Source organism: Rattus norvegicus, chromosome 10, assembly GCF_036323735.1.
Source record: "Rattus norvegicus strain BN/NHsdMcwi chromosome 10, GRCr8, whole genome shotgun sequence".
NCBI classification, from domain to species: Eukaryota; Metazoa; Chordata; class Mammalia; order Rodentia; family Muridae; genus Rattus; species Rattus norvegicus.
Genome location: NC_086028.1, coordinates 98,568,577 through 98,581,297, shown reverse-complemented (window position 1 = coordinate 98,581,297; position 12,721 = coordinate 98,568,577). Strand labels below are relative to the sequence as shown.

Here is a 12,721-nt window from a genome sequence, read left to right as displayed (position 1 = left end):
GCTTATCCAACTGTCTCCTTGACTCCCTCTTGCTTGTTCCAGTCGTTCATAGACTCATGGTCCAGCTTCTCCTCTGCCTGCTTGGTTCATGTCTCCGGTTCAAGGCTAGCCACTGGAAAGGAACTCACCTCCTGCCTCTAAGTTCGCCTGCGTGGCTCTTACTGGGACTCTGTATTCACAGAAGCTGGAGCTTTGAGCAGTTATTCATGGGAGAGACCAAAAGGGTGTCCTTAGGGGAAACGGGCTGCCCCAGCTGCCAGGAATGCCACCCCATCTGTCCACAGGAATACCTGCTCTCAAGCTGCTCAAAGGCTGCCCAACCCTCTCGGTACCGCTTTGCCTCGGGAGCACCTGCGTGTTCCCCATCAGCCCCACTCAGCACCTCTGTGCAGCCTGAAGCAGGTCTCCCAGGGCCTGTGCCAGCTGCAGAGGTGCTGAGCAAGGCACACACTGGGTCCACCTGGGCAGCTTGGGCTCTGTAGGTTCCTCCCCCATCCATAATGACTTTATGAGGCTTGGCAAGCCCTGGCTATCGGAAGTTTGAGAAGTTTCCCAGGGGACTTCGATGTGTATCTAGGGTCAAGAAAGAACCGAGGGCTGGGGAGGGAGGTGGCTCCCCTGGGTTAAACACTTGCAACAGAAGCATGAGGACTTGAGTTCTAATCTCCAAACCCAATAAAGCTGGGCATGAGTCTGTGAAGTGTGCATCTGCCATCCCAATGTTCCCACTGCAAAGTGAGTGGTGGAAACAGGAAATCCCCTGAATGCTTATAAGCCGGCTAGTGTGGTGTACACGGGGACAAAAACCAGGAGAGCCTGCCTCCAACTAGGTGGAAGGCCTGGACTGAGGCTGGGGTTGTCCTCTGACCTCCACAAGCATGTGCTGCTCTAGCCAAGGACTTGGGTTTTGTTTGTCCCCCCTCCTCCTCTTCCTCTTCTTCCTCTTCTTCCTCCTCCTCTTCCTCTTCCTCCTCCTCTTCTTCTCCTTCCTCCTCTTCCTCTTCCTGTTCCTCCTCCTACTCCTCTTCTTCTTCCTCCTCCTCCCCCCCTCTTCTTCATCTTCCTCTTCCTCTTCCTCCTCCTCTTCCTCTTCCTCCTCTTCTTCCTCCTCCTCTTCCTCTTCCTCCCCCTTCTCCTTGGCTTCTATATCTTTTAGTTCTTCTTTTCCTCCCCTTCCTCCTTCTTTTTAATAAAGGAGTTAGATACATGGTTCGGTGTTTAAGAACACATGCTACTCTTATGTCCCGAATGAAATTCCCACCACACACATTAGGTAACTTACATTGCCCCTTAACTCCAGGGGATCAAGCACACTCTTCTGGCTTTCAAGGGCACTACATGTGCTACACACACACACACACACACACACACACACACACACACACAGAGAGAGAGAGAGAGAGAGAGAGAGAGAGAGAGAGAGAGAAAGAGGGGGGGAGGGAGAGAGAGACACAGAGAGAGAGACAGAGACAGAGAGACAGAGAGAGACAGAGAGAGACAAAGAGAATGAATACATTTTTCAAAATACAATTGAACAAGCAAAGGAAAGGAAGCTGAAGAACCATGGGAATGTCTGTCAGCCGTATCCACCCTCTGCTCGATTCAGATGACAGTGTCTGAGACGCTTCCTAACGTCCCTCTGGGATGCGGGTGCTTATTACAGAGGCCAGGAACACCACTGAATCGCAGAGTGCATAGGAGAGTGAAGCCTGTCAGCGGTGGAGCACAGTTCTCACACTGGAGAGCATGTTGGATCACTGGAGGGTTAGTTAAAATGTGCCCTGCACGGGCCACGGTGCGGCTTGGTACGCAGAACGCTTGTGCCACAGATGCAAAGTCCTGGGTTCCATCCCTACACTCCAGGGCAGGGCTGTAGGATTTGCATCTCTAACCAGTTCCCCTGTGATTATGAAGCTGTTGGTCCAGGTCTGTGGGCAGAGAAATCCACTATCGTGATTACTAGAAAACGCTACGACAGAGAATTAAGAGAGAAGTGCTTTCCTCTTACATAACAGAAACCATGAAGGAAACTTTTCCCTGCCAATCAAACATCACTGGAGTGGCCAGGATCCAGCCCCACCCCCAGCCCGTTTCCTTCTTGGAGGATGTGAGCGTCTCTAGGAGACCAATATGGCTGCTGGAGCACCAGCCATCCTGTCCTTATTAAAACAGAGCAAGGTAAAGATGGATTGGCTTCAAGCCCCTTTAGGGCAGCCTGCCCTAAAGTACCCCCAGGGTTTTGCTTGCATCTCACTGGCCAGCTCTTACATTGCTATGCCTCTCTGCACAGGGGTCCAAATAAATAAATAAGTAAATAAATACATAAATACATAAATAAATACATAAATAAAGTCAGAGTTCTATCAACAAATAGAGAGGGATAGTTTATTGAGGATGGCAAGGAGCAGCCACTCTGGATCATGTCTGAAAGCTGGAACTTACTCTTCCGTCATCTGCCTCATCTGCCATGTATTATCTCATTTAATCCAGAGAGCTTTGCAAAGTAGATGATGTTATCTTTATTTTGCAAATGACAAAACTAAGCCCTCCTCCCCTCCTCCCCCCCAGATTAAGCCACCTGGTCAAGTCCCAGCCAGCAAAATGCTGTCATTCAACCTCGTGCTGCTTCATAACCTCCTTCCTGCCTCAGTTGCCCTCAGAGGCCTGCCTGTTTCTTACTGAGCTCCTCCCATGCTGGCTAGTCTGTTCTAAGGCTAAATCCTGCCCCGTTGCTAGGAGTGAATTTGACTCCCCTGTTACCTGTATCCTTTCTCTGGTGCTCTCCTGGAGATACTTTGGGAGATGATGTTTGGGTCCGGAGGTTGGCTCAGTGGTGTAAGGCTTGCCTGGCATATTTGAAGCTCCAGGGTCCAGGACTATATGATTAAAAATCTCTCTGGAAGTGTGGACAGACACAGCACAATCTGAGGCCAGTTTTAGTGTCCTAAAGTGCAGGAATCTTACAGTGCTGAGGGAGGCTCCCCTGCCTTCACTGCTCCGTCCTCAGGATGGCCTAGCTGAGCCATGCTGTCCTCTCCATTCCCACACCTCCCTGTGCCCCATCCCCTGCCTCTGTTTGTGACCATAGGGGATGATGCGGAGGGCTGAACCTGACGATCCAGGACCATCTCCTGTCTCAGGATGCTGACACCACCCTGTCCTCCAGCTTTTTGCCATGCAAGGTTAACAGGGACCAGAGGGAAAGCATCTTTCAATGCCTTCATTTTCTTTTTTTTTTCCCTTTCCACTGAATGCTTCAACCTGTACATAGACTGGATGGGTACTCTGCGTATGCATGGAAGTTTTTAAAAGAGGCCAGAAGCCGGGAAGACTCAGGAAGCAGAGACGGGAAGATGGCGTAAAGTTCAAGGCTAGCCTGTACTTCAGAGTGGGAGACGGTGTCTCAAAACCAGACAACGAATCAATAAAAGAGGCCAGAGATGAGGGCCAAGGCAAGGCCATGCGGTGTACAGCTTGTCTACTGCGTCGTAGCAACGAATAGAAAGATGCTCTAGTGCAAGGGCCAGGGAAGAGGGCCTTGGATGCAAACGCTTCGCCTTGGTAGAGTGGCTTCGCTTCGCCCTTGGAGCCGTACGGTACCGTGGGGAGAAGCATTCCCGGCAGATACTGTAGTTTTCTGCACAGCAAGCTTCATCAACCTTGGCTGCCATTCCCGGCGACCTTTCAGCTCCCAGCCTTCTTTCTAAATCCCCCGCGTCCCTTTCCTTGTCTTTTTCTCCAGGCTGGCAGAGGTAAAGGCGGTAGGAACAGTTTGGTGAGGGCAGCGGGGGTGGGGGTAGAACTTTCTCATGCCCTAGCCCCACTTCCTCCCCACCCTGTCCCCCCCCCACACCCTCCCCTTGTCTAGTTCTGCCCTTTGAGGGTGATAGTCTGGGGCCTTGTGTGTTTTGCTTCGGATTTTGTTTTGTAAATTCCTCATGGCAGTCCCTCTGCGCGCAGAGTCCGGTTGCTGTCAGTTGCGCGCCCCGTTGCTGAGCAACAGGAAGGAAGCTCTGTCACTGCCAATTAATTTGCCAGCTGCGGGGCCTGTCTCCCAGGGGAAAAAAAGCTCGTGGGGCTCTAGGAGACAGGCCCAAGGCTGGTGCTGGAGGACAGAAGGAAAATATAAGGAACGCAGAGAACTTTGGGGTTACTTGGTGTGATTTATGTCCGTCCAAATGTGATGGTGTGTGTGTGTGTGTGTGTGTGTGTGTGTGTGTGTGTGTGTATAGGGACAAGCCCCGGGATGAAATGTACCTACCTGACTTGAGGGCCACTGGCAGAACTCATTTTTTTTTTAAATTTGTGATTCTGCAGTTGAGACTGTCCCCTTCCTCAGCTATCCCGCAATGAAACCTCTTGAGGTATTTTCTCACCACTCAGCCCCAGGCCGTGCGCCCCTCATCCCAGTTACCATTGGGCATCGTGGTGGCTGCCTCACCCTGCCTAGAAGACATTTCCCAAAGGCTGAGCTTCTAGAATCCAAATCCTATGGGCACTCTATTGATGTCCTGGCTTTTGCTTGTCCAAGGAGGCCTTGGTCATGAGACACTCCTGCTCTGCCATGGCCTACAAGGATGGTGCTTTTCTGACTGGTTTATTTTTGGATTGAGCATCTCTCCCCTCAAGGTACGTAGGCATGATGACCCCTGAGGCTGAGAACCATATAGCAGCCCCCTTCTTAGGCCAATGCCGTCTCCTGTGGCCTGGCAAAGTCAGCACTGAAGTGGGCACTCCCCTCAGGCGTTTCTGCTGAGCGATGTGGATGGTGACTCGAGGGAAGGCTCTTTGAGGAGTGTGAGTCTGCCCTCACCTGTTTGCCCTCAGACTGGGATGTGTTCTGTGCCATCCTCTGAGGGACCCCTGTCCGTTCTGAGTCAGTGATTCTACAGTCTGGGTGTATGGAGTCTGCTGTAGTCATTTTACTGAGAACCAGAGCCCGCTGTTCTGGGGACATGGATGTACCTGTGTGAGTGTGTGTGCGTGTGTGTGTGCGTGTGTGTGTGTGCGTATGTGTGTGTGTGTGTGTGTGAACTGTGTGATGTGACCCCGCCACACTCATCCGTCAGCTCTGCATGTGGCACTAAGATGTATGTATCGGGCTTCTTGGGGATGCTCCAGTGTGCAAGGAGTTCCCCAGGGCCAGGCATAAGCCTCTTTCTCCAGCTCCTTGACTAAAATTCTGACCTGTGTTCAGGCAGCACTAACGAGAATCCTGTGGAATAACGTCGGAAGAGTGTGCTGTATGGAAGGAGGGTTTGTCAGCATCTAACTCTTGCTGTCTTTTGGTCCACAGGCCTAGAAGGAGGCTGACTAAAGGCTGTTCCAGCTCACCTAATATGCTGCTCACCCGGAACTCTGTGGAACCATGGAAAATATGCCCCGGCTCTCCTATCAGGAATCAGCTGAGATCTGGCTGCTTCTTGAGAGGCTAGAGCCCTGGATTCAATTGAAGAACATTATGTTGGAGAGTAGAGAAACTTCTAGACTGTGCAGACATTTGGGAAGGAATAGTCTGTTTCTACTTGAATGAAGAAAGACGCGGGGAAGGCTCACCAGCCCAGCTCATCTACTGCCTGGTAGCAAACAAGTCCTCTGCTGCCACTACCCAGGACAGTCTTGCCCGCTCTGCCCCCGTCCGGGTTCCACACCCTTCCCTGCCTCACCCTGCCTCCTGTGCCCACCTCGCCTCTGGACCCAGAGATTCTTCTTGTTTGCTCTGTCCTCCCTCCAGCAGGATATGGGGTGAATAGTTAACTACACTCGGGTTGAATGAGATCTTGATTTTTTTACTTCTGTTCCCCGGAAAGAGGTCAGTCTCTGTGCATGGCACCCGGCCTGGAAGCAGCACAATACTCCAGAGTGATCCAAGATCCGCCCGGATGGTCCTGTGGGCCCTTGGAGGTCAGCGCTGAGGAGCAGCCAGCGCTGGATCACACGAAGGTGTGCGTCTGCATAGGCAGAGGTGAGCCCACTGCCCGGTCCATCTTCTGTTGACACAAAGGCAAGGAGCTGTGAAGACTCCCTTCCGAGGTTGCAGTAGGAGATTAACGTATCCAGAGGCTTCATGACCGAGCAGCTAATTCTGTTGGTGGTTCCTCTTTCCTCTACTCTGTGATGATGACACACACACTCCAGTCAGGAACTGGAGCCTTCTCAATTCCATCGTCTATGGCCCCCCACTTTCGTAGTTGGAAATCCTTCCTGATCATCCCTTGATTCCCCCTTCTTGACTACACTCAAAGATGTTTGAGCTCTTCTGTTTGCAAAATGGATGGACAGTTTGTTTACATAAAACAATCCAAGCTTCCTCGTGCTGTATCTGGTGTATTTGTACGGCTCTTCGGTGACTTTAATATGGAGTGTTGACTTTGGCCTCTTAGATTCTCCATGGTGGAACCGAGAATGCCTCTTGAAGATTTTCAGTGCCGCTGAAATGTTAAGAAGGCTTGCAGACATCCCCTTCCTCCCTCTTCCCCCACCTCCTTCTTTCCTAAGCAGCTTCTGTTGTATAAATCCCTTCATTTAAACCCCTCTGTGGATGTTGTCGTTTCTAAAGTGACAGTGGATAAGATGACAGGAGTGGATGGAGGGGCTGCCCAGGTGGCCTGCTATGAAGTCCGGTACTTAGACTCAGCAGCCATAGAGATAGCAGGGACCGTAGGATCCAGACCATCGGGCCCCAGAAATATCATCAGAAACAATGTTTCTAATGCCCACATTCCACGCTCTGTAGAGCCGGGGAAACCCAGTCATCCCGGCTGCTCAGGACAAGGGATTTCTCAAGACAAAAGATTTTGTGGGGGCTGAACCTGCTGCAGACTGGAGAAAACTGTCATAATTGGTCATCCTAGTAAGTGAAGCTGTGATCATATCTCTCTCGCTGCTACAGCAAGAGGAAGCTCCTAGATAACTTTGCCGTTCTCCATTCAGAGCCGTGCGTCTGGTCTCTGATCGGCCACAGGACAGCCTCCAGGTAGACAGGACTATCTGCCCCGTCCTGACCAAATCTATTATTTGTAAGATGGTAGGGTTGTCATGTTTTGAAAACAGTGTTAGGCGTGATGGGCCAGTTAAGACTATGTCCTTGTGGCAGAAATGCAAATGAACGGACATTGCTCTATGACAGCCCTATCTATGTAGGTGACACTTACCTCTTATTAAAAATGAAGTTGTCCTTGAGGAAGCAGCCCCACAGCCACCAGGATAGTATAGGATACACCACACTCAGGTTCCTCTGTGTGTGTGTGTGTGTGTGTGTGTGTGTGTGTGTGTGTGTGTGCACCTGTGCAAACATGTGCTGTGCAGAATAAATGAAGATCAAAAATTTACATCTTTGCTAGACAGAGACAAAGAGCCGAAATCTTGGGGACAATGTCTGGAAAGCAAGGGACTTGGCTAGGAGACTTCCTGGAAGTCCTTTGAACTGTAGCATTTATTTAAAATATCAAGGGCATGTCGACTGGGGACAAGTGTGTACTTTCTTTCTAAAGTCCTGCCTGATAACCTTTGGGTTCCACTCAGCGAGCATTACCTTCTCAGTCACCAGCATCAGGGTGTGGGTGGGACTTTAGTGGGGGTGGGGAAGGGAGGAGCCATGCCAATCCAATTCGGGGTATTCGTGACAGGTAAGAACAATTGAAAGGTAAATTACAGGTTCCCCTGAAGCTTAGAAGAGCCAAGTTTTCAGGATCACCTGGCACCTGCAGTTGTCGCTGCCTGTCAGGGGATTCCGCCCCCACCCCACCACGTCCCTCTGCTGAAAGCTGGGCACGAGGGTTCATCACGCTGGAGTAGGGGCCTCCCACTAATCCTGCTTGCTCATCTTGTGTTGCCTGGCCACAGGGAGGTAATTATACACTCGGGTAGAGAGGAGCACCCAGGAATCCAGGGATTTGGGCATCATTCTTGAGAACCCCCATGCACCAGGAAAAATGCTAGCCTGTATCCTTTCTTTTGGATGCTGTCTTTGAAAAGATGAACATGGGATTGGGGAGTTGGCTCAATCGAGAGAGTGCTTCTGGACCAGTGTGTGGTGGTGTACATTTATAAACCCAGTGCTTGGGAAGACAGATCCCTGGGGTTCACTGCTCAGCCAGCCTGGCCTACTTGGCAAGTGCCAGGCTGATGAGAGATCCTTTCTTGAAAACTAAAGGGGCTGGAGGGGTAGCTCAGTGGTTAGGAGTGCTCAGTGCTCTTGCAAAGAACCAGAGATCAGTTCCCAGCACCCACACTGGGTATCTTAGAGCTGTCTGTAACTTCAGCTCCAAGGGATCTCACACCCTTTTCTGACCTCTTCAGGTACTTACATACACATACAAATACAGACACAATCGTATATATGTACACACAGAGAGAGAGAGAGAGAGACAGAGACAGAGACAGAGACAGAGACAGAGACAGAGAGACAGAGGCAGAGACAGAGACAGAGAGACAGAGACAGAGACAGAGAGAGAAGGTTGGGTAACTCTTGAGGAACAACATGCGAGGTTGTTTTTTGATCTCTGCTTGCACATGTGTGTGCCCTCTTGAGAACTCATACACACATACATGCATGCAACATTCACTCAAAGGTGGTCATGTTTCAGCTGCTCCCTTCACGTGTACCCCACCTTCATTCTTTGGTCCTAGAAGGAGCTTTGCTATTGAGACAAAGGCAGCCTTCTTGCCCTTCCTTCCCAGCCACATTTCTGTCAGTTTAAATGACACCATCAGCCAAGGTGGTTTAAACTCATTGCAGTTTTCTGCATCAACCCAGCTCACACAATTATCTGGACCAGATGATCATCCAGACCCGGGAGGTAGCCTTTAGTCAAGAGGGAGTTGCAAAGGAAGGCTGAACAGTCTACAGCATAAAAGTGGAAAGAAAAGGAGAGAGATTCAGACTATTTCCTGTGGCCAGGATTGCCAGTTCCCCGATGAGAGATTTTGGACCGATGTAAATCACAGGGCAGGGAAACAGGAGAACTGAGATTTTGATGTCAGCCACCCCCTCGTTTTAGCTCCTTGCATTTACCATGGTGTGGCTGGGCACACCACACACTGGGATCCAGATTGCTGTCATATCTGAAGCCATCAGTTTTCTAGGAGTTGATGTCTTAAACATCTGCTGGTTTGGGTTTTCCCATTAGCTCTTGTCTATGGGAGGACAGAAATCACCTGATCCACCTCCTAACGACTCCAACCTCAGTTATGATCATGACTACATTTCAAAATCACTCCACATTCTTGGGATCTTATGGGATATTTGAACTCGACGGTGACTCAAAACCACACTCCGGTTCTCAAATGGCCCTGGGAACCTTTCTATAGAGATAGGAGTGTCGAATTGTTAAAGCTGGGAAGATGTTCTTTACGGTGAAGCTTGGCCTCCTGTACAGGAGACTGCAGTTTGAGGAACAAAGGGAGACTTTGGAAATGACCACTGATTGTGGGTAAGACTCTTAAAGCTAGACTTGTGGAAAGCGGTGGCAAGCCTAAAGAGGTCCCTGGGCCTGTGGTAGGTTGTAGAGTCGTCTGGAGACCTGAGGTCTACTCCTTGGCTTCCAGTAGCCCAAGGTCACATGCTAATCATTCCTCCCTGCCTTTGAGCTCAGTTTTCTCAGGCGTGCATTGGAGCATGAGAGTAAAGAAGACGACTGCGTGTCAGGTTGATTGCCCTGCTCTCCCTGCTCACCCTGCTCGCCCTGGCTGGTGTCTTAACTGTTTCCTGATAGGTAGCTCATTGTCCCTTTAGCCATACAAGCGAGATTTAGGGCTGTCCCATCCTGGGATGGCCATCACCAAAGAACACTTCAAAGATGTTTGCAAATGTTGTCAGTTGCGCCGAGCACGAGTTTGTTGAAGGGACAGGCAAATAGACAGTCGGTGACAGGAGTGCCCAGGCCATTCACCCCTGGGTGACTGTTAAGGCAAGGGGTGGGGAGACTCTGCCTGCCATTTTGACCAATAAATAAAAATGGGGAACTCGGCGTGGTTCAAACCATAGAGGATTTATTAGTTTGCTTAGTGAAGGGCAAATATTAAGTCTGAAGTCGACTCATCCTGGGTCCTGCCTTTTGTGTGCTGCCAGGAGCCGATATGCTCCAAGTTATTAAGTTCTCTTTAGGGTTTTCGTTTTTTTTTTTTTTTTTAATTCTTAAACATTGCTTTCTGTCTCCCTCTTTTCTTCCTCCCTTCATCTATCCTTTCCACCTCCTATCCTTTCTAGAAACTGGAGGCGGAAGACTCTGCCGCCATTACAGATTTCTCTGTAGCAAGGGCTCTGGCTGGCCTGGGGTCGAACTGAGCTGCCTACAGTTGGGCTGGTCTTGGGAAGTGAGCTCACTAGGTTGTCTTTCGGACTCCCTGGACTTCAGAGTGCTAATAGGCAAGGGATGTGTTCCTCATTAAACTTAGAACGAATACAGCGGCAAGTGTTAGAAAGCCTGGACCACAGCTACTCTAAGTCATAACCTCACTGTCCTAGGGTACAATACCTGCATACCATGCATGGCAGGGGGCTTCAGCAGACATGTTGAGAGAGGTACTACTTAAGGGGGGTGGGTACACAGGACAAGACTAGCAGAACAGAGGGCTAAAGAGTCTACTTAACTTCCAAGAACCAGTGGAATGTGAAGAGTCCCACTGTAAGGTCCTGAAGCGGTGGGGTGCTCAGGTTTCCTGTGGGGGTACAGTACTCCAGGGCACACTGCTCTACATCACACTCTCAGTGTTGCTGTCCAGGTCTGCCCCAGGAGACCATCCGGGAATGTCCCTCTTATTTCTTAGCCCTGGGCATTACAGCTCCCCATCCATTGCTCATGCCCCACTGTTGGGAATGATTTGGAACTGCTTCATGATGAAAGTTGATCTCGTATTCCAGTAATGAGCTTTTATTGAATGGGGCGTGTTGGCTCTCCATAGCTTTAGCAAATACCAGAGATAATCGACGTTTAAAGAGGAAAGGTTTATTTTGGCTCGTGGTTTTGGAGATTCCGGTCAGAGCCATTACTTGGGGACAAATGTGAACCGGCAGCAAGCGGCAGAGCAAATCCACCCATTTCACGGTTGGATAGAGAAGGAGGGTCCTGAATCCCAAGTCTCCCTAAGCTTCTTTCCCCAGTAGCATGAGGGCTTTTTAGAGGTCTGAGCCTTTAGCACATAAGCCTTTTGTGTGTGTGTGTGTATGGGTGAGTGGGTGTTCCAGGTTCAAACTGTAGCCTACATGAGATTTCAAATCTTTTGCCCACCTTCATGGTGAAGTCTTGTTTTGAAGGATAGATGGTAGGCACCAGGGAAACCCTATGGGTTTATCAAAGCTTGTCTGAAATGTTCCCTTTTCTGGGAAGCCCTCTTTGATTTCTCCTTCCCTCTGAATCAGTTGGAGCAGCCCCCGTGGGTATTTTATGAAGCATGTTGTAACATGTATATACATATATACTACATGTATACATACATATGTACATAGACACGGTCTCTCCTCCAGTGACCATACACTAGTATCTCAACTATATTTAGGTTGAATTATTCTGAGTGTCTCCTCCTACCTCTTCTGTTAGAATAAGAAGCCAGTTATTCCTTATGGATTGAAAGTTGACCCCCTAATTGCCCAGTGGTGTTTAGCCCTCAGGACAGGTGCTCTGATGGGCCCCTCACAGCTTCTCTCTAGTCACTGGAAGACTACAGGCATCCATTGCCTCGTCTAAGCCTTACAGGTTGGTGTTGGGGCTCGGCAGCAGGGCCACTGACCTGGCAAACGAACAAACAAGATGTGAAGTTGACTTTCCCTGTTTGCAGTCTGTCACCGCGCGGAGTGTCACATCTGCCTGCTCTTTGTTTGCCTCCTGATAATCAATAAAGTGTTATCAGAACAACAGAGAAAATATGTGAGCTTGACTGTTTGCTTTCCATGAGGAAAGCTGGATGTGGCTGGGGTTTCCCGGCCTATCTGCAAAGCCAGGCTCATGGTTAAGGTGGATGTAAGTTCGAAGATTTAGATCAAGAGGCCGGGGGATATGGTTCCTTTAGTGAAGCGTTTACCACACAAACATGAGCACCCTCCCAGTGCTGGGGAGACAGAGATGAGATTATCCCGGGGGGCTGCCTCATCAAGCCAATCTCCCTGAATTGGTAAGCTCTAGGTTCAGTGAGAGACCCGGTCACAAAAACTAAGTGAGAAGGATTGAGGAAGACACCCTGGCCACAGCATACATGTATTCTCACATACCATATATCCATATGTCTATACATATATAAACATGCCATATATGCCAATAAGGTTTAAGTCAAACTTCTAGAGTTTGATGTGGTCTAGCGGGGAGAAATTGAGGAAAACAAACAAAACAGAACAACAACAACAATCACATCTAAGTGTTTTCTGCTCTTAGGGTCTTCTGTATAATGAGACTGAACAAGCTACACAGGTAAAAGTCAGTCCTGTTTGTCAAATCAACTCCTCAGCATCCCCAGAGAATCTGGGCAGATGCCCCTTATCCTATACTCGAATATGTATTTCCTAGTACATGGTTGCAGGCAGAGAACTTGGGTATTGTTCACTGGACTGTTTCCAGGGGTGTTGCATGTAGACTCCAGGGGTCAAAAACCTGTTATAGAGATGCCACTCAAGGGTCAGCAGTCCCAGAGAGGAAGCATCTCTGAGACGTGCTGTCCCACCTCTCCCTTGGGAAGGTAGGCACAACAGAGAGGAGAAGAGACAGAGGCAACAACAGATGCTTCACTT

At 49.6% G+C, this 12,721-nt stretch overlaps 1 long non-coding RNA gene across 1 annotated transcript in view; it reads left to right on the top strand.

Annotated features, from left to right (window-relative positions):
• The window catches only part of LOC102549836 (uncharacterized), a 162,011-nt gene extending 150,147 nt beyond the window's left edge, over positions 1 to 11,864 (top strand). Inside the window, exon 3 of the long non-coding RNA XR_001840317.3 lies at positions 5,297 to 11,864. This is a non-coding gene — a long non-coding RNA (uncharacterized LOC102549836). The remainder of the gene's footprint in view (positions 1 to 5,296) is intronic.
• The last annotated feature ends 857 nt before the right edge of the window (positions 11,865 to 12,721 follow it).